This window comes from Schistocerca serialis, unplaced genomic scaffold (assembly GCF_023864345.2).
Source record: "Schistocerca serialis cubense isolate TAMUIC-IGC-003099 unplaced genomic scaffold, iqSchSeri2.2 HiC_scaffold_979, whole genome shotgun sequence".
Taxonomy (NCBI): Eukaryota; Metazoa; Arthropoda; class Insecta; order Orthoptera; family Acrididae; genus Schistocerca; species Schistocerca serialis.
Window position 1 is genome coordinate 22,551 of NW_026048605.1, and position 24,878 is coordinate 47,428.

Consider the following 24,878-nt stretch of genomic DNA (forward strand, 5'->3'; position numbering starts at 1 on the left):
ACAGCATTTGTAGGCACCTTTTGCTCTCATCATTGCTGGCGTTCGTCTCCACGAAATGCGTCCGGAGCACGCCGTTCTATAACGCGAGAGAGTGGATTTTTTACAGTTGTCGTCAGTTAACCGTGCGTGGCTGCTGCGTTCGCTGGAAAGAGCACTGCCGTCGTTATCCGGTGTGGTCTAGTGGCTAGGATACCTGGCTCTCACCCAGGAGGCCCGGGTTCGATTCCCGGTACCGGAATTGCGCGTTTTTGTTGCTCCTCTTATGCGACTTGTCTCGACTTTGCTCGACTGACGCTACGCTGACGCGTGCAGAAAGCTACGTTAAGTATGATTCACGGCAACACCTGACGGCGAGAGAGATGAAGCGTCTATCCACTTGTTATCCAGCCACATACCTGTAGTCAAGAGGCTTGGGGGACTGCAAGACATTGCCACGGAGGTGAATGCAGCTAACCACTGTAGTTAGTGTCCTGACAGCGCAGGCACGTTCATTTGCTCGTATACATGTGATGGAGACCGTGTCTGACACTGCTGTGGCGTACACCTTGGCCTAGGCTTTGCTGGGTATCGCCACTTGCATTCCAGCCAGCTGCCTTCGCGGGCGCCTCCGTGGCCATGGCCGTGATCGTCTAGTGGTTAGGACATTGCGTTGTGGCCGCAATAACCCAGGTTCGAATCCTGGTCACGGCAATTTTGAAAGTTTTGCCTTGCTGCCGTTGCAATGACGAGTACTCGAAATGACAGTACTCTCTTGATTTTTTTCACTCGTGTTCCGCAGGCCGCAGTTTGCACTACCACTTCATCCCCAACACGTAATGTCGCCTCCCAGAGCGCAGACGTCCGCTGCTCTCTGTAGTCGAAAAGGGCAGTTGTTTGAAGTGCGATGGATGAGCAGCCAGTCCCAGCAGAACAGGAAGCTGTGGCGTGCACTGTTTGTACAAATGCTAGGAACACTGGCGCACCAAGCAGCGCATGTAGCGTGGCCGAGCGCTTTAAGGCGCTGGTTTAAGGCACCAGTCTCTCTGTTGGCGCGGTTTCGAGTCCTGTAGCTGTCGGGGGTTTCGCTGTGATCGCGTTAACCTGCCGCTTTTTCTTCAAGTGTAACCTCCTTGAGCTCACATATGTTTGACACATGGAGCATTCTAGCTCCGCCTGACAGTTACAGCTACGATAATTTAGTGGTTACGGAAAGCCCAGGTTCGAAACCTGGTCACGGCACGAAAACGTCTCTTGACGCTGTCTCCTTAACTGCGACAGCTACAGACAAGTGGCGTCGCTACCATGCGGCGGGCACGGCTTTTTCTTGCTGTGGATGGCCTAAAGGGACGCTTCCAGTGGGAGAGCAGTGGAAATACATGCCAAGATACTTCCATTTCGAAGTGATCTTTGTAGTACAAAGGAAACGTTTTGCCGCTGCTGCTGCAACGGTAACGTGGCCGAGCGGTCTAAGGCGCTGGTTTTAGGCACCAGTCTCTTCGGAGGCGTGGGTTCGAATCCCACCGTTGCCACTTTTTACGTCTCATTTTTGTGCCGTTGCGGTGTGTTCTCGTGGGGTAGGACGCAGCTCTTGTGACGCGCGTGTTGTGTAGGTAGCGTGGCCGAGCGGTCTAAGGCGCTGGTGTCAGGCACCATTCTCTTCGGAGGCGTGGGTTCCAATCCCACAGCTGCCAAGCGTGTAATGTCTCCTGTGTCGAAGGCAGATGCACTCATTGCCCGCAAAGGAAGCAGCACAACAAGGCGTGAGCGTCTGCTTGGTGAATGGTCGTAGAACAGTGCGTGGTGCAACGACAGCATTTGTAGGCACCTTTTGCTCTCATCATTGCTGGCGTTCGTCTCCACGAAATGCGTCCGGAGCACGCCGTTCTATAACGCGAGAGAGTGGATTTTTTACAGTTGTCGTCAGTTAACCGTGCGTGGCTGCTGCGTTCGCTGGAAAGAGCACTGCCGTCGTTATCCGGTGTGGTCTAGTGGCTAGGATACCTGGCTCTCACCCAGGAGGCCCGGGTTCGATTCCCGGTACCGGAATTGCGCGTTTTTGTTGCTCCTCTTATGCGACTTGTCTCGACTTTGCTCGACTGACGCTACGCTGACGCGTGCAGAAAGCTACGTTAAGTATGATTCACGGCAACACCTGACGGCGAGAGAGATGAAGCGTCTATCCACTTGTTATCCAGCCACATACCTGTAGTCAAGAGGCTTGGGGGACTGCAAGACATTGCCACGGAGGTGAATGCAGCTAACCACTGTAGTTAGTGTCCTGACAGCGCAGGCACGTTCATTTGCTCGTATACATGTGATGGAGACCGTGTCTGACACTGCTGTGGCGTACACCTTGGCCTAGGCTTTGCTGGGTATCGCCACTTGCATTCCAGCCAGCTGCCTTCGCGGGCGCCTCCGTGGCCATGGCCGTGATCGTCTAGTGGTTAGGACATTGCGTTGTGGCCGCAATAACCCAGGTTCGAATCCTGGTCACGGCAATTTTGAAAGTTTTGCCTTGCTGCCGTTGCAATGACGAGTACTCGAAATGACAGTACTCTCTTGATTTTTTTCACTCGTGTTCCGCAGGCCGCAGTTTGCACTACCACTTCATCCCCAACACGTAATGTCGCCTCCCAGAGCGCAGACGTCCGCTGCTCTCTGTAGTCGAAAAGGGCAGTTGTTTGAAGTGCGATGGATGAGCAGCCAGTCCCAGCAGAACAGGAAGCTGTGGCGTGCACTGTTTGTACAAATGCTAGGAACACTGGCGCACCAAGCAGCGCATGTAGCGTGGCCGAGCGCTTTAAGGCGCTGGTTTAAGGCACCAGTCTCTCTGTTGGCGCGGTTTCGAGTCCTGTAGCTGTCGGGGGTTTCGCTGTGATCGCGTTAACCTGCCGCTTTTTCTTCAAGTGTAACCTCCTTGAGCTCACATATGTTTGACACATGGAGCATTCTAGCTCCGCCTGACAGTTACAGCTACGATAATTTAGTGGTTACGGAAAGCCCAGGTTCGAAACCTGGTCACGGCACGAAAACGTCTCTTGACGCTGTCTCCTTAACTGCGACAGCTACAGACAAGTGGCGTCGCTACCATGCGGCGGGCACGGCTTTTTCTTGCTGTGGATGGCCTAAAGGGACGCTTCCAGTGGGAGAGCAGTGGAAATACATGCCAAGATACTTCCATTTCGAAGTGATCTTTGTAGTACAAAGGAAACGTTTTGCCGCTGCTGCTGCAACGGTAACGTGGCCGAGCGGTCTAAGGCGCTGGTTTTAGGCACCAGTCTCTTCGGAGGCGTGGGTTCGAATCCCACCGTTGCCACTTTTTACGTCTCATTTTTGTGCCGTTGCGGTGTGTTCTCGTGGGGTAGGACGCAGCTCTTGTGACGCGCGTGTTGTGTAGGTAGCGTGGCCGAGCGGTCTAAGGCGCTGGTGTCAGGCACCATTCTCTTCGGAGGCGTGGGTTCCAATCCCACAGCTGCCAAGCGTGTAATGTCTCCTGTGTCGAAGGCAGATGCACTCATTGCCCGCAAAGGAAGCAGCACAACAAGGCGTGAGCGTCTGCTTGGTGAATGGTCGTAGAACAGTGCGTGGTGCAACGACAGCATTTGTAGGCACCTTTTGCTCTCATCATTGCTGGCGTTCGTCTCCACGAAATGCGTCCGGAGCACGCCGTTCTATAACGCGAGAGAGTGGATTTTTTACAGTTGTCGTCAGTTAACCGTGCGTGGCTGCTGCGTTCGCTGGAAAGAGCACTGCCGTCGTTATCCGGTGTGGTCTAGTGGCTAGGATACCTGGCTCTCACCCAGGAGGCCCGGGTTCGATTCCCGGTACCGGAATTGCGCGTTTTTGTTGCTCCTCTTATGCGACTTGTCTCGACTTTGCTCGACTGACGCTACGCTGACGCGTGCAGAAAGCTACGTTAAGTATGATTCACGGCAACACCTGACGGCGAGAGAGATGAAGCGTCTATCCACTTGTTATCCAGCCACATACCTGTAGTCAAGAGGCTTGGGGGACTGCAAGACATTGCCACGGAGGTGAATGCAGCTAACCACTGTAGTTAGTGTCCTGACAGCGCAGGCACGTTCATTTGCTCGTATACATGTGATGGAGACCGTGTCTGACACTGCTGTGGCGTACACCTTGGCCTAGGCTTTGCTGGGTATCGCCACTTGCATTCCAGCCAGCTGCCTTCGCGGGCGCCTCCGTGGCCATGGCCGTGATCGTCTAGTGGTTAGGACATTGCGTTGTGGCCGCAATAACCCAGGTTCGAATCCTGGTCACGGCAATTTTGAAAGTTTTGCCTTGCTGCCGTTGCAATGACGAGTACTCGAAATGACAGTACTCTCTTGATTTTTTTCACTCGTGTTCCGCAGGCCGCAGTTTGCACTACCACTTCATCCCCAACACGTAATGTCGCCTCCCAGAGCGCAGACGTCCGCTGCTCTCTGTAGTCGAAAAGGGCAGTTGTTTGAAGTGCGATGGATGAGCAGCCAGTCCCAGCAGAACAGGAAGCTGTGGCGTGCACTGTTTGTACAAATGCTAGGAACACTGGCGCACCAAGCAGCGCATGTAGCGTGGCCGAGCGCTTTAAGGCGCTGGTTTAAGGCACCAGTCTCTCTGTTGGCGCGGTTTCGAGTCCTGTAGCTGTCGGGGGTTTCGCTGTGATCGCGTTAACCTGCCGCTTTTTCTTCAAGTGTAACCTCCTTGAGCTCACATATGTTTGACACATGGAGCATTCTAGCTCCGCCTGACAGTTACAGCTACGATAATTTAGTGGTTACGGAAAGCCCAGGTTCGAAACCTGGTCACGGCACGAAAACGTCTCTTGACGCTGTCTCCTTAACTGCGACAGCTACAGACAAGTGGCGTCGCTACCATGCGGCGGGCACGGCTTTTTCTTGCTGTGGATGGCCTAAAGGGACGCTTCCAGTGGGAGAGCAGTGGAAATACATGCCAAGATACTTCCATTTCGAAGTGATCTTTGTAGTACAAAGGAAACGTTTTGCCGCTGCTGCTGCAACGGTAACGTGGCCGAGCGGTCTAAGGCGCTGGTTTTAGGCACCAGTCTCTTCGGAGGCGTGGGTTCGAATCCCACCGTTGCCACTTTTTACGTCTCATTTTTGTGCCGTTGCGGTGTGTTCTCGTGGGGTAGGACGCAGCTCTTGTGACGCGCGTGTTGTGTAGGTAGCGTGGCCGAGCGGTCTAAGGCGCTGGTGTCAGGCACCATTCTCTTCGGAGGCGTGGGTTCCAATCCCACAGCTGCCAAGCGTGTAATGTCTCCTGTGTCGAAGGCAGATGCACTCATTGCCCGCAAAGGAAGCAGCACAACAAGGCGTGAGCGTCTGCTTGGTGAATGGTCGTAGAACAGTGCGTGGTGCAACGACAGCATTTGTAGGCACCTTTTGCTCTCATCATTGCTGGCGTTCGTCTCCACGAAATGCGTCCGGAGCACGCCGTTCTATAACGCGAGAGAGTGGATTTTTTACAGTTGTCGTCAGTTAACCGTGCGTGGCTGCTGCGTTCGCTGGAAAGAGCACTGCCGTCGTTATCCGGTGTGGTCTAGTGGCTAGGATACCTGGCTCTCACCCAGGAGGCCCGGGTTCGATTCCCGGTACCGGAATTGCGCGTTTTTGTTGCTCCTCTTATGCGACTTGTCTCGACTTTGCTCGACTGACGCTACGCTGACGCGTGCAGAAAGCTACGTTAAGTATGATTCACGGCAACACCTGACGGCGAGAGAGATGAAGCGTCTATCCACTTGTTATCCAGCCACATACCTGTAGTCAAGAGGCTTGGGGGACTGCAAGACATTGCCACGGAGGTGAATGCAGCTAACCACTGTAGTTAGTGTCCTGACAGCGCAGGCACGTTCATTTGCTCGTATACATGTGATGGAGACCGTGTCTGACACTGCTGTGGCGTACACCTTGGCCTAGGCTTTGCTGGGTATCGCCACTTGCATTCCAGCCAGCTGCCTTCGCGGGCGCCTCCGTGGCCATGGCCGTGATCGTCTAGTGGTTAGGACATTGCGTTGTGGCCGCAATAACCCAGGTTCGAATCCTGGTCACGGCAATTTTGAAAGTTTTGCCTTGCTGCCGTTGCAATGACGAGTACTCGAAATGACAGTACTCTCTTGATTTTTTTCACTCGTGTTCCGCAGGCCGCAGTTTGCACTACCACTTCATCCCCAACACGTAATGTCGCCTCCCAGAGCGCAGACGTCCGCTGCTCTCTGTAGTCGAAAAGGGCAGTTGTTTGAAGTGCGATGGATGAGCAGCCAGTCCCAGCAGAACAGGAAGCTGTGGCGTGCACTGTTTGTACAAATGCTAGGAACACTGGCGCACCAAGCAGCGCATGTAGCGTGGCCGAGCGCTTTAAGGCGCTGGTTTAAGGCACCAGTCTCTCTGTTGGCGCGGTTTCGAGTCCTGTAGCTGTCGGGGGTTTCGCTGTGATCGCGTTAACCTGCCGCTTTTTCTTCAAGTGTAACCTCCTTGAGCTCACATATGTTTGACACATGGAGCATTCTAGCTCCGCCTGACAGTTACAGCTACGATAATTTAGTGGTTACGGAAAGCCCAGGTTCGAAACCTGGTCACGGCACGAAAACGTCTCTTGACGCTGTCTCCTTAACTGCGACAGCTACAGACAAGTGGCGTCGCTACCATGCGGCGGGCACGGCTTTTTCTTGCTGTGGATGGCCTAAAGGGACGCTTCCAGTGGGAGAGCAGTGGAAATACATGCCAAGATACTTCCATTTCGAAGTGATCTTTGTAGTACAAAGGAAACGTTTTGCCGCTGCTGCTGCAACGGTAACGTGGCCGAGCGGTCTAAGGCGCTGGTTTTAGGCACCAGTCTCTTCGGAGGCGTGGGTTCGAATCCCACCGTTGCCACTTTTTACGTCTCATTTTTGTGCCGTTGCGGTGTGTTCTCGTGGGGTAGGACGCAGCTCTTGTGACGCGCGTGTTGTGTAGGTAGCGTGGCCGAGCGGTCTAAGGCGCTGGTGTCAGGCACCATTCTCTTCGGAGGCGTGGGTTCCAATCCCACAGCTGCCAAGCGTGTAATGTCTCCTGTGTCGAAGGCAGATGCACTCATTGCCCGCAAAGGAAGCAGCACAACAAGGCGTGAGCGTCTGCTTGGTGAATGGTCGTAGAACAGTGCGTGGTGCAACGACAGCATTTGTAGGCACTTTTGCTCTCATCATTGCTGGCGTTCGTCTCCACGAAATGCGTCCGGAGCACGCCGTTCTATAACGCGAGAGAGTGGATTTTTTACAGTTGTCGTCAGTTAACCGTGCGTGGCTGCTGCGTTCGCTGGAAAGAGCACTGCCGTCGTTATCCGGTGTGGTCTAGTGGCTAGGATACCTGGCTCTCACCCAGGAGGCCCGGGTTCGATTCCCGGTACCGGAATTGCGCGTTTTTGTTGCTCCTCTTATGCGACTTGTCTCGACTTTGCTCGACTGACGCTACGCTGACGCGTGCAGAAAGCTACGTTAAGTATGATTCACGGCAACACCTGACGGCGAGAGAGATGAAGCGTCTATCCACTTGTTATCCAGCCACATACCTGTAGTCAAGAGGCTTGGGGGACTGCAAGACATTGCCACGGAGGTGAATGCAGCTAACCACTGTAGTTAGTGTCCTGACAGCGCAGGCACGTTCATTTGCTCGTATACATGTGATGGAGACCGTGTCTGACACTGCTGTGGCGTACACCTTGGCCTAGGCTTTGCTGGGTATCGCCACTTGCATTCCAGCCAGCTGCCTTCGCGGGCGCCTCCGTGGCCATGGCCGTGATCGTCTAGTGGTTAGGACATTGCGTTGTGTGTGGCCGCAATAACCCAGGTTCGAATCCTGGTCACGGCAATTTTGAAAGTTTTGCCTTGCTGCCGTTGCAATGACGAGTACTCGAAATGACAGTACCTCTCTTGATTTTTTTCACTCGTGTTCCGCAGGCCGCAGTTTGCACTACCACTTCATCCCAACACGTAATGTCGCCTCCCAGAGCGCAGACGTCCGCTGCTCTCTGTAGTCGAAAAGGGCAGTTGTTTGAAGTGCGATGGATGAGCAGCCAGTCCCAGCAGAACCAGGAAGCTGTGGCGTGCACTGTTTGTACAAATGCTAGGAACACTGGCGCACCAAGCAGCGCATGTAGCGTGGCCGAGCGCTTTAAGGCGCTGTTTAAGGCACCAGTCTCTCTGTTGGCGCGGGTTTCGAGTCCTGTAGCTGTCGGGGGTTTCGCTGTGATCGCGTTAACCTGCCGCTTTTTCTTCAAGTGTAACCTCCTTGAGCTCACATATGTTTGACACATGGAGCATTCTAGCTCGCCTGACAGTTACAGCTACGATAATTTAGTGGTTACGGGAAAGCCCAGGTTCGAAACCTGGTCACGGCACGAAAAAGTCTCTTGACCGCTGTCTCCTTAACTGCGACAGCTACAGACAAGTGGGCGTCGCTACCATGCGGCGGGCACGGCTTTTTCTTGCTGTGGATGGCCTAAAGGGGACGCTTCCAGTGGGAGAGCAGTGGAAATACATGCAAGATACTTCCATTTCGAAGTGATCTTTGTAGTACAAAGGAAACGTTTTGCCGCTGCTGCTGCAACGGTAACGTGGCCGAGCGGTCTAAGGCGCTGGTTTTAGGCACCAGTCTCTTCGGAGGCGTGGGTTCGAATCCCACCGTTGCCACTTTTTACGTCTCATTTTTGTGCCGTTGCGGTGTGTTCTCGTGGGGTAGAGACGCAGCTCTTGTGAACGCGCGTGTTGTGTAGGTAGCGTGGCCGAGCGGTCTAGGCGCTGGTGTCAGGCACCATTCTCTTCGGAGGCGTGGGTTCCAATCCCACAGCTGCCAAGCGTGTTAATGTCTCCTGTGTCGAAGGCAGATGCACTCATTGCCCGCAAAGGAAGCAGCACAACAAGGCGTGAGCGTCTGCTTGGTGAATGGTCGTAGAACAGTGCGTGGTGCAACGACAGCATTTGTAGGCACCTTTTGCTCTCATCATTGCTGGCGTTCGTCTCCACGAAATGCGTCCGGAGCACGCCGTTCTATAACGCGAGAGAGTGGATTTTTTACAGTTGTCGTCAGTTAACCGTGCGTGGGCTGCTGCGTTCGCTGGAAAGAGCACTGCCGTCGTTATCCGGTGTGGTCTAGTGGCTAGGATACCTGGCTCTCACCCAGGAGGCCCGGGTTCGATTCCCGGTACCGGAATTGCGCGTTTTTGTTGCTCCTCTTATGCGACTTGTCTCGACTTTGCTCGACTGACGCTACGCTGACGCGTGCAGAAAGCTACGTTTAAGTATGATTCACGGCAACACCTGACGGCGAGAGAGATGAAGCGTCTATCCACTTTGTTATCCAGCCACATACCTGTAGTCAAGAGGCTTGGGGGACTGCAAGACATTGCCACGGAGGGTGAATGCAGCTAACCACTGTAGTTAGTGTCCTGACAGCGCAGGCACGTTCATTTGCTCGTATACATGTGATGGGAGACCGTGTCTGACACTGCTGTGGCGTACACCTTGGCCTAGGCTTTGCTGGGTATCGCCACTTGCATTCCAGCCAGCTGCCTTCTCGCGGGCGCCTCCGTGGCCATGGCCGTGATCGTCTAGTGGTTAGGACATTGCGTTGTGGCCGCAATAACCCAGGTTCGAATCCTGGTCACGGCAATTTTGAAAGTTTTGCCTTGCTGCCGTTGCAATGACGAGTACTCGAAATGACAGTACTCTCTTGATTTTTTTCACTCGTGTTCCGCAGGCCGCAGTTTGCACTACACTTCATCCCCAACACGTAATGTCGCCTCCCAGAGCGGCAGACGTCCGCTGCTCTCTGTAGTCGAAAAGGGCAGTTGTTTTGAAGTGCGATGGATGAGCAGCCAGTCCCAGCAGAACAGGAAGCTGTGGCGTGCACTGTTTGTACAAATGCTAGGAACACTGGCGCACCAAGCAGCGCATGTAGCGTGGCCGAGCGCTTTTAAGGCGCTGGTTTAAGGCACCAGTCTCTCTGTTGGCGCGGTTTCGAGTCTGTAGCTGTCGGGGGTTTCGCTGTGATCGCGTTAACCTGCCGCTTTTTCTTCAAGTGTAACCTCCTTGAGCGCTCACATATGTTTGACACATGGAGCATTCTAGCTCCGCCTGACAGTTTACAGCTACGATATTTAGTGGTTACGGAAAGCCCAGGTTCGAAACCTGGTCACGGCACGAAAACGTCTCTTGACGCTGTCTCTTAACTGCGACAGCTACAGACAAGTGGCGTCGCTACCATGCGGCGGGCACGGCTTTTTCTTGCTGTGGATGGCCTAAAGGGACGCTTCCAGTGGGAGAGCAGTGGAAATACATGCCAAGATACTTCCATTTCGAAGTGATCTTTGTAGTACTCAAAGGAAACGTTTTGCCGCTGCTGCTGCAACGGTAACGTGGCCGAGCGGTCTAAGGCGCTGGTTTTTAGGCACCAGTCTCTTCGGAGGCGTGGGTTCGAATCCCACCGTTGCCACTTTTTACGTCTCATTTTTGTGCCGTTGCGGTGTGTTCTCGTGGGGTAGGACGCAGCTCTTGTGACGCGCGTGTTGTGTAGGTAGCGTGGCCGAGCGGTCTAAGGCGCTGGTGTCAGGCACCATTCTCTTCGGAGGCGTGGGTTCCAATCCCACAGCTGCCAAGCGTAGTAATGTCTCCTGTGTCGAAGGCAGATGCACTCATTGCCCGCAAAGGAAGCAGCCACAACAAGGCGTGAGCGTCTGCTTGGTGAATGGTCGTAGAAACAGTGCGTGGTGCAACGACAGCATTTGTAGGCACCTTTTGCTCTCATCATTGCTGGCCGTTCGTCTCCCACGAAATGCGTCCGGAGCACGCCGTTCTATAACGCGAGAGAGTGGATTTTTTACAGTTGTCGTCAGTTAACCGTGCGTGGCTGCTGCGTTCGCTGGAAAGAGCACTGCCGTCGTTATCCGGTGTAGGTCTAGTGGCTAGGATACTGGCTCTCACCCAGGAGGCCCGGGTTCGATTCCCGGTACCGGAATTGCGCGTTTTTGTTGCTCCTCTTATGCGACTTGTCTCGACTTTGCTCGACTGACGCTACGCTGACGCGTGCAGAAAGCTACGTTAAGTATGATTCACGGCAACACCTGACGGCGAGAGAGATGAAGCGTCTATCCACTTGTTATCCAGCCACATACCTGTAGGTCAAGAGGCTTGGGGGACTGCAAGACATTGCCACGGAGGTGAATGCAGCTAACCACTGTAGTTAGTGTCCTGACAGCGCAGGCACGTTCATTTGCTCGTATACATGTGATGAGAGACCGTGTCTGACACTGCTGTGGCGTACACCTTGCCTAGGCTTTGCTGGGTATCGCCACTTGCATTCCAGCCAGCTTGCCTTCGCGGGCGCCTCCGTGGCGTCTAGTGGTTAGGACATTGCGTTGTGGCCGCAATAACCCAGGTTCGAATCCTGGTCACGGCAATTTTGAAAGTTTTGCCTTGCTGCCGTTGCAATGACGAGTACTCGAAATGACAGTACTCTCTTGATTTTTTCACTCGTGTTCCGCAGGCCGCAGTTTGCACTACCACTTCATCCCCAACACGTAATGTCGCCTCCCAGAGCGCAGACGTCCGCTGCTCTCTGTAGTCGAAAAGGGCAGTTGTTTGAAGTGCGATGGATGAGCAGCCAGTCCCAGCAGAACAGGAAGCTGTGGCGTGCACTGTTTGTACAAATGCTAGGAACACTGGCGCACCAAGCAGCGCATGTAGCGTGGCCGAGCGCTTTAAGGCGCTGGTTTAAGGCACCAGTCTCTCTGTTGGCGCGGTTTCGAGTCCTGTAGCTGTCGGGGGTTTCGCTGTGATCGCGTTAACCTGCCGCTTTTTCTTCAAGTGTAACCTCCTTGAGCTCACATATGTTTGACACATGGAGCATTCTAGCTCCGCCTGACAGTTACAGCTACGATAATTTAGTGGTTACGGAAAGCCCAGGTTCGAAACCTGGTCACGGCACGAAAACGTCTCTTGACGCTGTCTCCTTAACTGCGACAGCTACAGACAAGTGGCGTCGCTACCATGCGGCGGGCACGGCTTTTTCTTGCTGTGGATGGCCTAAAGGGACGCTTCCAGTGGGAGAGCAGTGGAAATACATGCCAAGATACTTCCATTTCGAAGTGATCTTTGTAGTACAAAGGAAACGTTTTGCCGCTGCTGCTGCAACGGTAACGTGGCCGAGCGGTCTAAGGCGCTGGTTTTAGGCACCAGTCTCTTCGGAGGCGTGGGTTCGAATCCCACCGTTGCCACTTTTTACGTCTCATTTTTGTGCCGTTGCGGTGTGTTCTCGTGGGGTAGGACGCAGCTCTTGTGACGCGCGTGTTGTGTAGGTAGCGTGGCCGAGCGGTCTAAGGCGCTGGTGTCAGGCACCATTCTCTTCGGAGGCGTGGGTTCCAATCCCACAGCTGCCAAGCGTGTAATGTTTCCTGTGTCGAAGGCAGATGCACTCATTGCCCGCAAAGGAAGCAGCACAACAAGGCGTGAGCGTCTGCTTGGTGAATGGTCGTAGAACAGTGCGTGGTGCAACGACAGCATTTGTAGGCACCTTTTGCTCTCATCATTGCTGGCGTTCGTCTCCACGAAATGCGTCCGGAGCACGCCGTTCTATAACGCGAGAGAGTGGATTTTTTACAGTTGTCGTCAGTTAACCGTGCGTGGCTGCTGCGTTCGCTGGAAAGAGCACTGCCGTCGTTATCCGGTGTGGTCTAGTGGCTAGGATACCTGGCTCTCACCCAGGAGGCCCGGGTTCGATTCCCGGTACCGGAATTGCGCGTTTTTGTTGCTCCTCTTATGCGACTTGTCTCGACTTTGCTCGACTGACGCTACGCTGACGCGTGCAGAAAGCTACGTTAAGTATGATTCACGGCAACACCTGACGGCGAGAGAGATGAAGCGTCTATCCACTTGTTATCCAGCCACATACCTGTAGTCAAGAGGCTTGGGGGACTGCAAGACATTGCCACGGAGGTGAATGCAGCTAACCACTGTAGTTAGTGTCCTGACAGCGCAGGCACGTTCATTTGCTCGTATACATGTGATGGAGACCGTGTCTGACACTGCTGTGGCGTACACCTTGGCCTAGGCTTTGCTGGGTATCGCCACTTGCATTACAGCCAGCTGCCTTCGCGGGCGCCTCCGTGGCCATGGCCGTGATCGTCTAGTGGTTAGGACATTGCGTTGTGGCCGCAATAACCCAGGTTCGAATCCTGGTCACGGCAATTTTGAAAGTTTTGCCTTGCTGCCGTTGCAATGACGAGTACTCGAAATGACAGTACTCTCTTGATTTTTTCACTCGTGTTCCGCAGGCCGCAGTTTGCACTACCACTTCATCCCCAACACGTAATGTCGCCTCCCAGAGCGCAGACGTCCGCTGCTCTCTGTAGTCGAAAAGGGCAGTTGTTTGAAGTGCGATGGATGAGCAGCCAGTCCCAGCAGAACAGGAAGCTGTGGCGTGCACTGTTTGTACAAATGCTAGGAACACTGGCGCACCAAGCAGCGCATGTAGCGTGGCCGAGCGCTTTAAGGCGCTGGTTTAAGGCACCAGTCTCTCTGTTGGCGCGGTTTCGAGTCCTGTAGCTGTCGGGGGTTTCGCTGTGATCGCGTTAACCTGCCGCTTTTTCTTCAAGTGTAACCTCCTTGAGCTCACATATGTTTGACACATGGAGCATTCTAGCTCCGCCTGACAGTTACAGCTACGATAATTTAGTGGTTACGGAAAGCCCAGGTTCGAAACCTGGTCACGGCACGAAAACGTCTCTTGACGCTGTCTCCTTAACTGCGACAGCTACAGACAAGTGGCGTCGCTACCATGCGGCGGGCACGGCTTTTTCTTGCTGTGGATGGCCTAAAGGGACGCTTCCAGTGGGAGAGCAGTGGAAATACATGCCAAGATACTTCCATTTCGAAGTGATCTTTGTAGTACAAAGGAAACGTTTTGCCGCTGCTGCTGCAACGGTAACGTGGCCGAGCGGTCTAAGGCGCTGGTTTTAGGCACCAGTCTCTTCGGAGGCGTGGGTTCGAATCCCACCGTTGCCACTTTTTACGTCTCATTTTTGTGCCGTTGCGGTGTGTTCTCGTGGGGTAGGACGCAGCTCTTGTGACGCGCGTGTTGTGTAGGTAGCGTGGCCGAGCGGTCTAAGGCGCTGGTGTCAGGCACCATTCTCTTCGGAGGCGTGGGTTCCAATCCCACAGCTGCCAAGCGTGTAATGTTTCCTGTGTCGAAGGCAGATGCACTCATTGCCCGCAAAGGAAGCAGCACAACAAGGCGTGAGCGTCTGCTTGGTGAATGGTCGTAGAACAGTGCGTGGTGCAACGACAGCATTTGTAGGCACCTTTTGCTCTCATCATTGCTGGCGTTCGTCTCCACGAAATGCGTCCGGAGCACGCCGTTCTATAACGCGAGAGAGTGGATTTTTTACAGTTGTCGTCAGTTAACCGTGCGTGGCTGCTGCGTTCGCTGGAAAGAGCACTGCCGTCGTTATCCGGTGTGGTCTAGTGGCTAGGATACCTGGCTCTCACCCAGGAGGCCCGGGTTCGATTCCCGGTACCGGAATTGCGCGTTTTTGTTGCTCCTCTTATGCGACTTGTCTCGACTTTGCTCGACTGACGCTACGCTGACGCGTGCAGAAAGCTACGTTAAGTATGATTCACGGCAACACCTGACGGCGAGAGAGATGAAGCGTCTATCCACTTGTTATCCAGCCACATACCTGTAGTCAAGAGGCTTGGGGGACTGCAAGACATTGCCACGGAGGTGAATGCAGCTAACCACTGTAGTTAGTGTCCTGACAGCGCAGGCACGTTCATTTGCTCGTATACATGTGATGGAGACCGTGTCTGACACTGCTGTGGCGTACACCTTGGCCTAGGCTTTGCTGGGTATCGCCACTTGCATTACAGCCAGCTGCCTTCGCGGGCGCCTCCGTGGCCATGGCCGTGATCGTCTAGTGGTTAGGACATTGCGTTGTGGCCGCAATAACCCAGGTTCGAATCCTGGTCACGGCAATTTTGAAAGTTTTGCCTTGCTGCCGTTGCAATGACGAGTACTCGAAATGACAGTACTCTCTTGATTTTTTCACTCGTGTTCCGCAGGCCGCAGTTTGCACTACCACTTCATCCCCAACACGTAATGTCGCCTCCCAGAGCGCAGACGTCCGCTGCTCTCTGTAGTCGAAAAGGGCAGTTGTTTGAAGTGCGATGGATGAGCAGCCAGTCCCAGCAGAACAGGAAGCTGTGGCGTGCACTGTTTGTACAAATGCTAGGAACACTGGCGCACCAAGCAGCGCATGTAGCGTGGCCGAGCGCTTTAAGGCGCTGGTTTAAGGCACCAGTCTCTCTGTTGGCGCGGTTTCGAGTCCTGTAGCTGTCGGGGGTTTCGCTGTGATCGCGTTAACCTGCCGCTTTTTCTTCAAGTGTAACCTCCTTGAGCTCACATATGTTTGACACATGGAGCATTCTAGCTCCGCCTGACAGTTACAGCTACGATAATTTAGTGGTTACGGAAAGCCCAGGTTCGAAACCTGGTCACGGCACGAAAACGTCTCTTGACGCTGTCTCCTTAACTGCGACAGCTACAGACAAGTGGCGTCGCTACCATGCGGCGGGCACGGCTTTTTCTTGCTGTGGATGGCCTAAAGGGACGCTTCCAGTGGGAGAGCAGTGGAAATACATGCCAAGATACTTCCATTTCGAAGTGATCTTTGTAGTACAAAGGAAACGTTTTGCCGCTGCTGCTGCAACGGTAACGTGGCCGAGCGGTCTAAGGCGCTGGTTTTAGGCACCAGTCTCTTCGGAGGCGTGGGTTCGAATCCCACCGTTGCCACTTTTTACGTCTCATTTTTGTGCCGTTGCGGTGTGTTCTCGTGGGGTAGGACGCAGCTCTTGTGACGCGCGTGTTGTGTAGGTAGCGTGGCCGAGCGGTCTAAGGCGCTGGTGTCAGGCACCATTCTCTTCGGAGGCGTGGGTTCCAATCCCACAGCTGCCAAGCGTGTAATGTTTCCTGTGTCGAAGGCAGATGCACTCATTGCCCGCAAAGGAAGCAGCACAACAAGGCGTGAGCGTCTGCTTGGTGAATGGTCGTAGAACAGTGCGTGGTGCAACGACAGCATTTGTAGGCACCTTTTGCTCTCATCATTGCTGGCGTTCGTCTCCACGAAATGCGTCCGGAGCACGCCGTTCTATAACGCGAGAGAGTGGATTTTTTACAGTTGTCGTCAGTTAACCGTGCGTGGCTGCTGCGTTCGCTGGAAAGAGCACTGCCGTCGTTATCCGGTGTGGTCTAGTGGCTAGGATACCTGGCTCTCACCCAGGAGGCCCGGGTTCGATTCCCGGTACCGGAATTGCGCGTTTTTGTTGCTCCTCTTATGCGACTTGTCTCGACTTTGCTCGACTGACGCTACGCTGACGCGTGCAGAAAGCTACGTTAAGTATGATTCACGGCAACACCTGACGGCGAGAGAGATGAAGCGTCTATCCACTTGTTATCCAGCCACATACCTGTAGTCAAGAGGCTTGGGGGACTGCAAGACATTGCCACGGAGGTGAATGCAGCTAACCACTGTAGTTAGTGTCCTGACAGCGCAGGCACGTTCATTTGCTCGTATACATGTGATGGAGACCGTGTCTGACACTGCTGTGGCGTACACCTTGGCCTAGGCTTTGCTGGGTATCGCCACTTGCATTACAGCCAGCTGCCTTCGCGGGCGCCTCCGTGGCCATGGCCGTGATCGTCTAGTGGTTAGGACATTGCGTTGTGGCCGCAATAACCCAGGTTCGAATCCTGGTCACGGCAATTTTGAAAGTTTTGCCTTGCTGCCGTTGCAATGACGAGTACTCGAAATGACAGTACTCTCTTGATTTTTTCACTCGTGTTCCGCAGGCCGCAGTTTGCACTACCACTTCATCCCCAACACGTAATGTCGCCTCCCAGAGCGCAGACGTCCGCTGCTCTCTGTAGTCGAAAAGGGCAGTTGTTTGAAGTGCGATGGATGAGCAGCCAGTCCCAGCAGAACAGGAAGCTGTGGCGTGCACTGTTTGTACAAATGCTAGGAACACTGGCGCACCAAGCAGCGCATGTAGCGTGGCCGAGCGCTTTAAGGCGCTGGTTTAAGGCACCAGTCTCTCTGTTGGCGCGGTTTCGAGTCCTGTAGCTGTCGGGGGTTTCGCTGTGATCGCGTTAACCTGCCGCTTTTTCTTCAAGTGTAACCTCCTTGAGCTCACATATGTTTGACACATGGAGCATTCTAGCTCCGCCTGACAGTTACAGCTACGATAATTTAGTGGTTACGGAAAGCCCAGGTTCGAAACCTGGTCACGGCACGAAAACGTCTCTTGACGCTGTCTCCTTAACTGCGACAGCTACAGACAAGTGGCGTCGCTACCATGCGGCGGGCACGGCTTTTTCTTGCTGTGGATGGCCTAAAGGGACGCTTCCAGTGGGAGAGCAGTGGAAATACATGCCAAGATACTTCCATTTCGAAGTGATCTTTGTAGTACAAAGGAAACGTTTTGCCGCTGCTGCTGCAACGGTAACGTGGCCGAGCGGTCTAAGGCGCTGGTTTTAGGCACCAGTCTCTTCGGAGGCGTGGGTTCGAATCCCACCGTTGCCACTTTTTACGTCTCATTTTTGTGCCGTTGCGGTGTGTTCTCGTGGGGTAGGACGCAGCTCTTGTGACGCGCGTGTTGTGTAGGTAGCGTGGCCGAGCGGTCTAAGGCGCTGGTGTCAGGCACCATTCTCTTCGGAGGCGTGGGTTCCAATCCCACAGCTGCCAAGCGTGTAATGTTTCCTGTGTCGAAGGCAGATGCACTCATTGCCCGCAAAGGAAGCAGCACAACAAGGCGTGAGCGTCTGCTTGGTGAATGGTCGTAGAACAGTGCGTGGTGCAACGACAGCATTTGTAGGCACCTTTTGCTCTCATCATTGCTGGCGTTCGTCTCCACGAAATGCGTCCGGAGCACGCCGTTCTATAACGCGAGAGAGTGGATTTTTTACAGTTGTCGTCAGTTAACCGTGCGTGGCTGCTGCGTTCGCTGGAAAGAGCACTGCCGTCGTTATCCGGTGTGGTCTAGTGGCTAGGATACCTGGCTCTCACCCAGGAGGCCCGGGTTCGATTCCCGGTACCGGAATTGCGCGTTTTTGTTGCTCCTCTTATGCGACTTGTCTCGACTTTGCTCGACTGACGCTACGCTGACGCGTGCAGAAAGCTACGTTAAGTATGATTCACGGCAACACCTGACGGCGAGAGAGATGAAGCGTCTATCCACTTGTTATCCAGCCACATACCTGTAGTCAAGAGGCTTGGGGGACTGCAAGACATTGCCACGGAGGTGAATGCAGCTAACCACTGTAGTTAGTGTCCTGACAGCGCAGGCACGTTCATTTGCTCGTATACATGTGATGGAGACCGTGTCTGACACTGCTGTGGCGTACACCTTGGCCTAGGCTTTGCTGGGTATCGCCACTTGCATTACAGCCAGCTGCCTTCGCGGGCGCCTCCGTGGCCATGGCCGTGATCGTCTAGTGGTTAGGACATTGCGTTGTGGCCGCAATAACCCAGGTTCGAATCCTGGTCACGGCAATTTTGAAAGTTTTGCCTTGCTGCCGTTGCAATGACGAGTACTCGAAATGACAGTACTCTCTTGATTTTTTCACTCGTGTTCCGCAGGCCGCAGTTTGCACTACCACTTCATCCCCAACACGTAATGTCGCCTCCCAGAGCGCAGACGTCCGCTGCTCTCTGTAGTCGAAAAGGGCAGTTGTTTGAAGTGCGATGGATGAGCAGCCAGTCCCAGCAGAACAGGAAGCTGTGGCGTGCACTGTTTGTACAAATGCTAGGAACACTGGCGCACCAAGCAGCGCATGTAGCGTGGCCGAGCGCTTTAAGGCGCTGGTTTAAGGCACCAGTCTCTCTGTTGGCGCGGTTTCGAGTCCTGTAGCTGTCGGGGGTTTCGCTGTGATCGCGTTAACCTGCCGCTTTTTCTTCAAGTGTAACCTCCTTGAGCTCACATATGTTTGACACATGGAGCATTCTAGCTCCGCCTGACAGTTACAGCTACGATAATTTAGTGGTTACGGAAAGCCCAGGTTCGAAACCTGGTCACGGCACGAAAACGTCTCTTGACGCTGTCTCCTTAACTGCGACAGCTACAGACAAGTGGCGTCGCTACCATGCGGCGGGCACGGCTTTTTCTTGCTGTGGATGGCCTAAAGGGACGCTTCCAGTGGGAGAGCAGTGGAAATACATGCCAAGATACTTCCATTTCGAAGTGATCTTTGTAGTACAAAGGAAACGTTTTGCCGCTGCTGCTGCAACGGTAACGTGGCCGAGCGGTCTAAGGCGCTGGTTTTAGGCACCAGTCTCTTCGGAGGCGTGGGTTCGAATCCCACCGTTGCCACTTTTTACGTCTCATTTTTGTGCCGTTGCGGTGTGTTCTCGTGGGGTAGGACGCAGCTCTTGTGACGCGCGTGTTGTGTAGGTAGCGTGGCCGAGCGGTCTAAGGCGCTGGTGTCAGGCACCATTCTCTTCGGAGGCGTGGGTTCCAATCCCACAGCTGCCAAGCGTGTAATGTTTCCTGTGTCGAAGGCAGATGCACTCATTGCCCGCAAAGGAAGCAGCACAACAAGGCGTGAGCGTCTGCTTGGTGAATGGTCGTAGAACAGTGCGTGGTGCAACGACAGCATTTGTAGGCACCTTTTGCTCTCATCATTGCTGGCGTTCGTCTCCACGAAATGCGTCCGGAGCACGCCGTTCTATAACGCGAGAGAGTGGATTTTTTACAGTTGTCGTCAGTTAACCGTGCGTGGCTGCTGCGTTCGCTGGAAAGAGCACTGCCGTCGTTATCCGGTGTGGTCTAGTGGCTAGGATACCTGGCTCTCACCCAGGAGGCCCGGGTTCGATTCCCGGTACCGGAATTGCGCGTTTTTGTTGCTCCTCTTATGCGACTTGTCTCGACTTTGCTCGACTGACGCTACGCTGACGCGTGCAGAAAGCTACGTTAAGTATGATTCACGGCAACACCTGACGGCGAGAGAGATGAAGCGTCTATCCACTTGTTATCCAGCCACATACCTGTAGTCAAGAGGCTTGGGGGACTGCAAGACATTGCCACGGAGGTGAATGCAGCTAACCACTGTAGTTAGTGTCCTGACAGCGCAGGCACGTTCATTTGCTCGTATACATGTGATGGAGACCGTGTCTGACACTGCTGTGGCGTACACCTTGGCCTAGGCTTTGCTGGGTATCGCCACTTGCATTACAGCCAGCTGCCTTCGCGGGCGCCTCCGTGGCCATGGCCGTGATCGTCTAGTGGTTAGGACATTGCGTTGTGGCCGCAATAACCCAGGTTCGAATCCTGGTCACGGCAATTTTGAAAGTTTTGCCTTGCTGCCGTTGCAATGACGAGTACTCGAAATGACAGTACTCTCTTGATTTTTTCACTCGTGTTCCGCAGGCCGCAGTTTGCACTACCACTTCATCCCCAACACGTAATGTCGCCTCCCAGAGCGCAGACGTCCGCTGCTCTCTGTAGTCGAAAAGGGCAGTTGTTTGAAGTGCGATGGATGAGCAGCCAGTCCCAGCAGAACAGGAAGCTGTGGCGTGCACTGTTTGTACAAATGCTAGGAACACTGGCGCACCAAGCAGCGCATGTAGCGTGGCCGAGCGCTTTAAGGCGCTGGTTTAAGGCACCAGTCTCTCTGTTGGCGCGGTTTCGAGTCCTGTAGCTGTCGGGGGTTTCGCTGTGATCGCGTTAACCTGCCGCTTTTTCTTCAAGTGTAACCTCCTTGAGCTCACATATGTTTGACACATGGAGCATTCTAGCTCCGCCTGACAGTTACAGCTACGATAATTTAGTGGTTACGGAAAGCCCAGGTTCGAAACCTGGTCACGGCACGAAAACGTCTCTTGACGCTGTCTCCTTAACTGCGACAGCTACAGACAAGTGGCGTCGCTACCATGCGGCGGGCACGGCTTTTTCTTGCTGTGGATGGCCTAAAGGGACGCTTCCAGTGGGAGAGCAGTGGAAATACATGCCAAGATACTTCCATTTCGAAGTGATCTTTGTAGTACAAAGGAAACGTTTTGCCGCTTGCTGCTGCAACGGTAACGTGGCCGAGCGGTCTAAGGCGCTGGTTTTAGGCACCAGTCTCTTCGGAGGCGTGGGTTCGAATCCCACCGTTGCCACTTTTTACGTCTCATTTTTGTGCCGTTGCGGTGTGTTCTCGTGGGGTAGGACGCAGCTCTTGTGACGCGCGTGTTGTGTAGGTAGCGTGGCCGAGCGGTCTAAGGCGCTGGTGTCAGGCACCATTCTCTTCGGAGGCGTGGGTTCCAATCCCACAGCTGCCAAGCGTGTAATGTTTCCTGTGTCGAAGGCAGATGCACTCATTGCCCGCAAAGGAAGCAGCACAACAAGGCGTGAGCGTCTGCTTGGTGAATGGTCGTAGAACAGTGCGTGGTGCAACGACAGCATTTGTAGGCACTTTTGCTCTCATCATTGCTGGCGTTCGTCTCCACGAAATGCGTCCGGAGCACGCCGTTCTATAACGCGAGAGAGTGGATTTTTTACAGTTGTCGTCAGTTAACCGTGCGTGGCTGCTGCGTTCGCTGGAAAGAGCACTGCCGTCGTTATCCGGTGTGGTCTAGTGGCTAGGATACCTGGCTCTCACCCAGGAGGCCCGGGTTCGATTCCCGGTACCGGAATTGCGCGTTTTTGTTGCTCCTCTTATGCGACTTGTCTCGACTTTGCTCGACTGACGCTACGCTGACGCGTGCAGAAAGCTACGTTAAGTATGATTCACGGCAACACCTGACGGCGAGAGAGATGAAGCGTCTATCCACTTGTTATCCAGCCACATACCTGTAGTCAAGAGGCTTGGGGGACTGCAAGACATTGCCACGGAGGTGAATGCAGCTAACCACTGTAGTTAGTGTCCTGACAGCGCAGGCACGTTCATTTGCTCGTATACATGTGATGGAGACCGTGTCTGACACTGCTGTGGCGTACACCTTGGCCTAGGCTTTGCTGGGTATCGCCACTTGCATTACAGCCAGCTGCCTTCGCGGGCGCCTCCGTGGCCATGGCCGTGATCGTCTAGTGGTTAGGACATTGCGTTGTGGCCGCAATAACCCAGGTTCGAATCCTGGTCACGGCAATTTTGAAAGTTTTGCCTTGCTGCCGTTGCAATGACGAGTACTCGAAATGACAGTACTCTCTTGATTTTTTCACTCGTGTTCCGCAGGCCGCAGTTTGCACTACCACTTCATCCCCAACACGTAATGTCGCCTCCCAGAGCGCAGACGTCCGCTGCTCTCTGTAGTCGAAAAGGGCAGTTGTTTGAAGTGCGATGGATGAGCAGCCAGTCCCAGCAGAACAGGAAGCTGTGGCGTGCACTGTTTGTACAAATGCTAGGAACACTGGCGCACCAAGCAGCGCATGTAGCGTGGCCGAGCGCTTTAAGGCGCTGGTTTAAGGCACCAGTCTCTCTGTTGGCGCGGTTTCGAGTCCTGTAGCTGTCGGGGGTTTCGCTGTGATCGCGTTAACCTGCCGCTTTTTCTTCAAGTGTAACCTCCTTGAGCTCACATATGTTTGACACATGGAGCATTCTAGCTCCGCCTGACAGTTACAGCTACGATAATTTAGTGGTTACGGAAAGCCCAGGTTCGAAACCTGGTCACGGCACGAAAACGTCTCTTGACGCTGTCTCCTTAACTGCGACAGCTACAGACAAGTGACGTCGCTACCATGCGGCGGGCACGGCTTTTTCTTGCTGTGGATGGCCTAAAGGGACGCTTCCAGTGGGAGAGCAGTGGAAATACATGCCAAGATACTTCCATTTCGAAGTGATCTTTGTAGTACAAAGGAAACGTTTTGCCGCTGCTGCTGCAACGGTAACGTGGCCGAGCGGTCTAAGGCGCTGGTTTTAGGCACCAGTCTCTTCGGAGGCGTGGGTTCGAATCCCACCGTTGCCACTTTTTACGTCTCATTTTTGTGCCGTTGCGGTGTGTTCTCGTGGGGTAGGACGCAGCTCTTGTGACGCGCGTGTTGTGTAGGTAGCGTGGCCGAGCGGTCTAAGGCGCTGGTGTCAGGCACCATTCTCTTCGGAGGCGTGGGTTCCAATCCCACAGCTGCCAAGCGTGTAATGTTTCCTGTGTCGAAGGCAGATGCACTCATTGCCCGCAAAGGAAGCAGCACAACAAGGCGTGAGCGTCTGCTTGGTGAATGGTCGTAGAACAGTGCGTGGTGCAACGACAGCATTTGTAGGCACCTTTTGCTCTCATCATTGCTGGCGTTCGTCTCCACGAAATGCGTCCGGAGCACGCCGTTCTATAACGCGAGAGAGTGGATTTTTTACAGTTGTCGTCAGTTAACCGTGCGTGGCTGCTGCGTTCGCTGGAAAGAGCACTGCCGTCGTTATCCGGTGTGGTCTAGTGGCTAGGATACCTGGCTCTCACCCAGGAGGCCCGGGTTCGATTCCCGGTACCGGAATTGCGCGTTTTTGTTGCTCCTCTTATGCGACTTGTCTCGACTTTGCTCGACTGACGCTACGCTGACGCGTGCAGAAAGCTACGTTAAGTATGATTCACGGCAACACCTGACGGCGAGAGAGATGAAGCGTCTATCCACTTGTTATCCAGCCACATACCTGTAGTCAAGAGGCTTGGGGGACTGCAAGACATTGCCACGGAGGTGAATGCAGCTAACCACTGTAGTTAGTGTCCTGACAGCGCAGGCACGTTCATTTGCTCGTATACATGTGATGGAGACCGTGTCTGACACTGCTGTGGCGTACACCTTGGCCTAGGCTTTGCTGGGTATCGCCACTTGCATTACAGCCAGCTGCCTTCGCGGGCGCCTCCGTGGCCATGGCCGTGATCGTCTAGTGGTTAGGACATTGCGTTGTGGCCGCAATAACCCAGGTTCGAATCCTGGTCACGGCAATTTTGAAAGTTTTGCCTTGCTGCCGTTGCAATGACGAGTACTCGAAATGACAGTACTCTCTTGATTTTTTCACTCGTGTTCCGCAGGCCGCAGTTTGCACTACCACTTCATCCCCAACACGTAATGTCGCCTCCCAGAGCGCAGACGTCCGCTGCTCTCTGTAGTCGAAAAGGGCAGTTGTTTGAAGTGCGATGGATGAGCAGCCAGTCCCAGCAGAACAGGAAGCTGTGGCGTGCACTGTTTGTACAAATGCTAGGAACACTGGCGCACCAAGCAGCGCATGTAGCGTGGCCGAGCGCTTTAAGGCGCTGGTTTAAGGCACCAGTCTCTCTGTTGGCGCGGTTTCGAGTCCTGTAGCTGTCGGGGGTTTCGCTGTGATCGCGTTAACCTGCCGCTTTTTCTTCAAGTGTAACCTCCTTGAGCTCACATATGTTTGACACATGGAGCATTCTAGCTCCGCCTGACAGTTACAGCTACGATAATTTAGTGGTTACGGAAAGCCCAGGTTCGAAACCTGGTCACGGCACGAAAACGTCTCTTGACGCTGTCTCCTTAACTGCGACAGCTACAGACAAGTGACGTCGCTACCATGCGGCGGGCACGGCTTTTTCTTGCTGTGGATGGCCTAAAGGGACGCTTCCAGTGGGAGAGCAGTGGAAATACATGCCAAGATACTTCCATTTCGAAGTGATCTTTGTAGTACAAAGGAAACGTTTTGCCGCTGCTGCTGCAACGGTAACGTGGCCGAGCGGTCTAAGGCGCTGGTTTTAGGCACCAGTCTCTTCGGAGGCGTGGGTTCGAATCCCACCGTTGCCACTTTTTACGTCTCATTTTTGTGCCGTTGCGGTGTGTTCTCGTGGGGTAGGACGCAGCTCTTGTGACGCGCGTGTTGTGTAGGTAGCGTGGCCGAGCGGTCTAAGGCGCTGGTGTCAGGCACCATTCTCTTCGG

General features: G+C 54.0%; 39 non-coding genes across 39 annotated transcripts; all 39 read left to right on the top strand.

The window, feature by feature from the left end:
• The first annotated feature begins 166 nt into the window (after nt 1–166).
• Nucleotides 167–238, top strand: Trnae-cuc (transfer RNA glutamic acid (anticodon CUC)). The gene has a single exon. It is a non-coding gene; the product is annotated as a tRNA-Glu (tRNA).
• A 380-nt stretch (nt 239–618) lies between these two features.
• Trnah-gug (transfer RNA histidin (anticodon GUG)) lies at nt 619–690 on the top strand. Its single transcript has one exon. It is a non-coding gene; the product is annotated as a tRNA-His (tRNA).
• A 736-nt stretch (nt 691–1,426) lies between these two features.
• Nucleotides 1,427–1,508, top strand: Trnal-uag (transfer RNA leucine (anticodon UAG)). The gene has a single exon. It is a non-coding gene; the product is annotated as a tRNA-Leu (tRNA).
• A 445-nt stretch (nt 1,509–1,953) lies between these two features.
• Trnae-cuc (transfer RNA glutamic acid (anticodon CUC)) lies at nt 1,954–2,025 on the top strand. Its single transcript has one exon. It is a non-coding gene; the product is annotated as a tRNA-Glu (tRNA).
• A 380-nt stretch (nt 2,026–2,405) lies between these two features.
• Nucleotides 2,406–2,477, top strand: Trnah-gug (transfer RNA histidin (anticodon GUG)). Its single transcript has one exon. It is a non-coding gene; the product is annotated as a tRNA-His (tRNA).
• A 736-nt stretch (nt 2,478–3,213) lies between these two features.
• Trnal-uag (transfer RNA leucine (anticodon UAG)) lies at nt 3,214–3,295 on the top strand. The gene has a single exon. It is a non-coding gene; the product is annotated as a tRNA-Leu (tRNA).
• Nucleotides 3,296–3,740: 445 nt separating this feature from the next.
• On the top strand, nt 3,741–3,812 carry Trnae-cuc (transfer RNA glutamic acid (anticodon CUC)). Its single transcript has one exon. It is a non-coding gene; the product is annotated as a tRNA-Glu (tRNA).
• A 380-nt stretch (nt 3,813–4,192) lies between these two features.
• On the top strand, nt 4,193–4,264 carry Trnah-gug (transfer RNA histidin (anticodon GUG)). Its single transcript has one exon. It is a non-coding gene; the product is annotated as a tRNA-His (tRNA).
• A 736-nt stretch (nt 4,265–5,000) lies between these two features.
• Trnal-uag (transfer RNA leucine (anticodon UAG)) lies at nt 5,001–5,082 on the top strand. The gene has a single exon. It is a non-coding gene; the product is annotated as a tRNA-Leu (tRNA).
• Nucleotides 5,083–5,527: 445 nt separating this feature from the next.
• Trnae-cuc (transfer RNA glutamic acid (anticodon CUC)) lies at nt 5,528–5,599 on the top strand. The gene has a single exon. It is a non-coding gene; the product is annotated as a tRNA-Glu (tRNA).
• Nucleotides 5,600–5,979: 380 nt separating this feature from the next.
• Trnah-gug (transfer RNA histidin (anticodon GUG)) lies at nt 5,980–6,051 on the top strand. The gene has a single exon. It is a non-coding gene; the product is annotated as a tRNA-His (tRNA).
• A 736-nt stretch (nt 6,052–6,787) lies between these two features.
• On the top strand, nt 6,788–6,869 carry Trnal-uag (transfer RNA leucine (anticodon UAG)). The gene has a single exon. It is a non-coding gene; the product is annotated as a tRNA-Leu (tRNA).
• Nucleotides 6,870–7,313: 444 nt separating this feature from the next.
• On the top strand, nt 7,314–7,385 carry Trnae-cuc (transfer RNA glutamic acid (anticodon CUC)). Its single transcript has one exon. It is a non-coding gene; the product is annotated as a tRNA-Glu (tRNA).
• Nucleotides 7,386–7,765: 380 nt separating this feature from the next.
• On the top strand, nt 7,766–7,841 carry Trnah-gug (transfer RNA histidin (anticodon GUG)). The gene is given in 2 exon segments: nt 7,766–7,802; nt 7,807–7,841. It is a non-coding gene; the product is annotated as a tRNA-His (tRNA).
• A 739-nt stretch (nt 7,842–8,580) lies between these two features.
• Trnal-uag (transfer RNA leucine (anticodon UAG)) lies at nt 8,581–8,662 on the top strand. The gene has a single exon. It is a non-coding gene; the product is annotated as a tRNA-Leu (tRNA).
• A 448-nt stretch (nt 8,663–9,110) lies between these two features.
• Trnae-cuc (transfer RNA glutamic acid (anticodon CUC)) lies at nt 9,111–9,182 on the top strand. The gene has a single exon. It is a non-coding gene; the product is annotated as a tRNA-Glu (tRNA).
• Nucleotides 9,183–9,568: 386 nt separating this feature from the next.
• Trnah-gug (transfer RNA histidin (anticodon GUG)) lies at nt 9,569–9,640 on the top strand. The gene has a single exon. It is a non-coding gene; the product is annotated as a tRNA-His (tRNA).
• A 2,521-nt stretch (nt 9,641–12,161) lies between these two features.
• Nucleotides 12,162–12,243, top strand: Trnal-uag (transfer RNA leucine (anticodon UAG)). Its single transcript has one exon. It is a non-coding gene; the product is annotated as a tRNA-Leu (tRNA).
• A 445-nt stretch (nt 12,244–12,688) lies between these two features.
• Trnae-cuc (transfer RNA glutamic acid (anticodon CUC)) lies at nt 12,689–12,760 on the top strand. Its single transcript has one exon. It is a non-coding gene; the product is annotated as a tRNA-Glu (tRNA).
• A 380-nt stretch (nt 12,761–13,140) lies between these two features.
• On the top strand, nt 13,141–13,212 carry Trnah-gug (transfer RNA histidin (anticodon GUG)). The gene has a single exon. It is a non-coding gene; the product is annotated as a tRNA-His (tRNA).
• A 735-nt stretch (nt 13,213–13,947) lies between these two features.
• Nucleotides 13,948–14,029, top strand: Trnal-uag (transfer RNA leucine (anticodon UAG)). The gene has a single exon. It is a non-coding gene; the product is annotated as a tRNA-Leu (tRNA).
• A 445-nt stretch (nt 14,030–14,474) lies between these two features.
• Nucleotides 14,475–14,546, top strand: Trnae-cuc (transfer RNA glutamic acid (anticodon CUC)). Its single transcript has one exon. It is a non-coding gene; the product is annotated as a tRNA-Glu (tRNA).
• Nucleotides 14,547–14,926: 380 nt separating this feature from the next.
• Trnah-gug (transfer RNA histidin (anticodon GUG)) lies at nt 14,927–14,998 on the top strand. The gene has a single exon. It is a non-coding gene; the product is annotated as a tRNA-His (tRNA).
• A 735-nt stretch (nt 14,999–15,733) lies between these two features.
• On the top strand, nt 15,734–15,815 carry Trnal-uag (transfer RNA leucine (anticodon UAG)). The gene has a single exon. It is a non-coding gene; the product is annotated as a tRNA-Leu (tRNA).
• Nucleotides 15,816–16,260: 445 nt separating this feature from the next.
• On the top strand, nt 16,261–16,332 carry Trnae-cuc (transfer RNA glutamic acid (anticodon CUC)). The gene has a single exon. It is a non-coding gene; the product is annotated as a tRNA-Glu (tRNA).
• Nucleotides 16,333–16,712: 380 nt separating this feature from the next.
• Nucleotides 16,713–16,784, top strand: Trnah-gug (transfer RNA histidin (anticodon GUG)). The gene has a single exon. It is a non-coding gene; the product is annotated as a tRNA-His (tRNA).
• Nucleotides 16,785–17,519: 735 nt separating this feature from the next.
• Trnal-uag (transfer RNA leucine (anticodon UAG)) lies at nt 17,520–17,601 on the top strand. The gene has a single exon. It is a non-coding gene; the product is annotated as a tRNA-Leu (tRNA).
• Nucleotides 17,602–18,046: 445 nt separating this feature from the next.
• Nucleotides 18,047–18,118, top strand: Trnae-cuc (transfer RNA glutamic acid (anticodon CUC)). The gene has a single exon. It is a non-coding gene; the product is annotated as a tRNA-Glu (tRNA).
• Nucleotides 18,119–18,498: 380 nt separating this feature from the next.
• Nucleotides 18,499–18,570, top strand: Trnah-gug (transfer RNA histidin (anticodon GUG)). Its single transcript has one exon. It is a non-coding gene; the product is annotated as a tRNA-His (tRNA).
• Nucleotides 18,571–19,305: 735 nt separating this feature from the next.
• On the top strand, nt 19,306–19,387 carry Trnal-uag (transfer RNA leucine (anticodon UAG)). The gene has a single exon. It is a non-coding gene; the product is annotated as a tRNA-Leu (tRNA).
• A 445-nt stretch (nt 19,388–19,832) lies between these two features.
• Nucleotides 19,833–19,904, top strand: Trnae-cuc (transfer RNA glutamic acid (anticodon CUC)). Its single transcript has one exon. It is a non-coding gene; the product is annotated as a tRNA-Glu (tRNA).
• Nucleotides 19,905–20,284: 380 nt separating this feature from the next.
• Trnah-gug (transfer RNA histidin (anticodon GUG)) lies at nt 20,285–20,356 on the top strand. Its single transcript has one exon. It is a non-coding gene; the product is annotated as a tRNA-His (tRNA).
• Nucleotides 20,357–21,092: 736 nt separating this feature from the next.
• On the top strand, nt 21,093–21,174 carry Trnal-uag (transfer RNA leucine (anticodon UAG)). The gene has a single exon. It is a non-coding gene; the product is annotated as a tRNA-Leu (tRNA).
• Nucleotides 21,175–21,618: 444 nt separating this feature from the next.
• Trnae-cuc (transfer RNA glutamic acid (anticodon CUC)) lies at nt 21,619–21,690 on the top strand. The gene has a single exon. It is a non-coding gene; the product is annotated as a tRNA-Glu (tRNA).
• Nucleotides 21,691–22,070: 380 nt separating this feature from the next.
• Trnah-gug (transfer RNA histidin (anticodon GUG)) lies at nt 22,071–22,142 on the top strand. The gene has a single exon. It is a non-coding gene; the product is annotated as a tRNA-His (tRNA).
• A 735-nt stretch (nt 22,143–22,877) lies between these two features.
• On the top strand, nt 22,878–22,959 carry Trnal-uag (transfer RNA leucine (anticodon UAG)). The gene has a single exon. It is a non-coding gene; the product is annotated as a tRNA-Leu (tRNA).
• Nucleotides 22,960–23,404: 445 nt separating this feature from the next.
• Nucleotides 23,405–23,476, top strand: Trnae-cuc (transfer RNA glutamic acid (anticodon CUC)). Its single transcript has one exon. It is a non-coding gene; the product is annotated as a tRNA-Glu (tRNA).
• A 380-nt stretch (nt 23,477–23,856) lies between these two features.
• Nucleotides 23,857–23,928, top strand: Trnah-gug (transfer RNA histidin (anticodon GUG)). Its single transcript has one exon. It is a non-coding gene; the product is annotated as a tRNA-His (tRNA).
• Nucleotides 23,929–24,663: 735 nt separating this feature from the next.
• On the top strand, nt 24,664–24,745 carry Trnal-uag (transfer RNA leucine (anticodon UAG)). The gene has a single exon. It is a non-coding gene; the product is annotated as a tRNA-Leu (tRNA).
• Nucleotides 24,746–24,878: the final 133 nt, after the last annotated feature.